This window comes from Aethalodelphis obliquidens, unplaced genomic scaffold, assembly GCF_003676395.1.
Source record: "Aethalodelphis obliquidens isolate GAN/ISIS:26980383/991018 unplaced genomic scaffold, ASM367639v1 scaffold1, whole genome shotgun sequence".
NCBI lineage: Eukaryota > Metazoa > Chordata > Mammalia > Artiodactyla > Delphinidae > Aethalodelphis > Aethalodelphis obliquidens.
Window position 1 is genome coordinate 84,329,765 of NW_020837945.1, and position 1,627 is coordinate 84,331,391.

Below are 1,627 nucleotides of genomic sequence, written 5' to 3' on the forward strand. Positions count from 1 at the left end.
TCACTAGTAATCAGGAAAATACAAGTTGATGTATCAAAATTTTTATCATCAATTTGGTAAAAATTAAGAAAATTAATATTCACTGTTGGCAAATATATAGAGAAACACACTGGTGTTGTTGTAAATAGGTGCAGCTTAGAAAATATTCCTAGTCTTTAACATAACAATTCCACTTCTAGTAATCTATCCTACAGAAAAACACATTTGTACATAAACATGTATGTACACTGATGCTTATTGTTTCTATTAATAAAAAACTGCAAACAACTTTAAAGCCCCTAATTTGGGGATTATTAAATAAATATGGCTATATCATAAAATATAATAAAATTATTTTAGAAAGGATGGATGTACATGAACTGATACACAAGAACTCCCAGACATATTAATAAGTAAATAAAGCAAATTGCACAACACATACCATTTGTTTTTTTAAAAAACAGTGTATGTGCACACACATCTGCATAGGAAAAAAGGTTTGTGAGAGCACAGACCAAACTGAAAATAGTGATTACCTATGGTGAGAAGAGTGATATTGTGGGATGGGCAGATAAAGAGGAAATTTTACACTTGGTCTCTATATTTCTATATTAGTAGACTCTTTTAAAAGAATTTATGCATTATTATAAAATTAAGAACATTTAAAAAGAAAAGTTAAATTTCCCAGGGCTGCCTTCATTTCTTGCATCCTAGATAGCTGCCTCTCCTGTACTGATTATTAGAGCCATTCCTGAGTCTGAGCTGGAGCTCAGCAAGATGTCTCCACCCTGCATCTCCAATATCTTTAGGTAGAGGAAGGGCCTGAAATTGACCTTTCAGGATCATCTAGGTAGTCTTTCTATCCTCGCACATGATGGATCCTTACCAACCCAGATATACAGTTTCATGCTGATTTTTTTTTAACCTTTGCTAGACCAATGGTTTCAAAATACTTTTCGCAACACATTATATTCAGAAGCACAATGCATGAGAAGGTAAAAGTAGAGCTCTTTTGGTTGAAGTTGAGGAGGGTGGAGGCATCTTTTCAACCTCATTACTTCTCCCTACTGAACTCCAAAAAACTGCCTCCAAAAAACTCCTAGGTCTCCACAGACAAATCACTGACACCATGTCATTTTATAAAGAAACAGGAGCCCAGCGAAGTGAAGTTCTTCAGCTGAGATTATACAAATGCTCAATGTAGAGCCTGTCTTTGAATCTAGATATTCTGAGTCCAATTTCTATTGGCCTTCCCAAATAGGGAAAGGTGCTTCACCTTTTAGGCAGCTCCAATTAGCTTTGTCTTTACAGACTTCTTCAAAATAGCAAATAGCATCTCTACAAATGTTTCATTTTCCTCCTTGCTTCTTCCTAATGCCATATTTCATCTTTGCCTTTTCTGTGATCATTTTCTTCTATTCTGATCTTATAGAGGTGATTCCTTGCAAAAATAATAGATAGGAATATTATAGAAGCCTCTCATAGTGTTAAACAGGTAAGGGTTGAAAGTTTTTAAAGGATTTTCTGTTAGTCACAGGCTAGTGAACGAGGCTAGTCACAGTTGAGAAGTTGCTTAGAATCTGTTCATCAATAGCAGGCTTCACACACACACACACACACACACACACACACACACACACACACACAC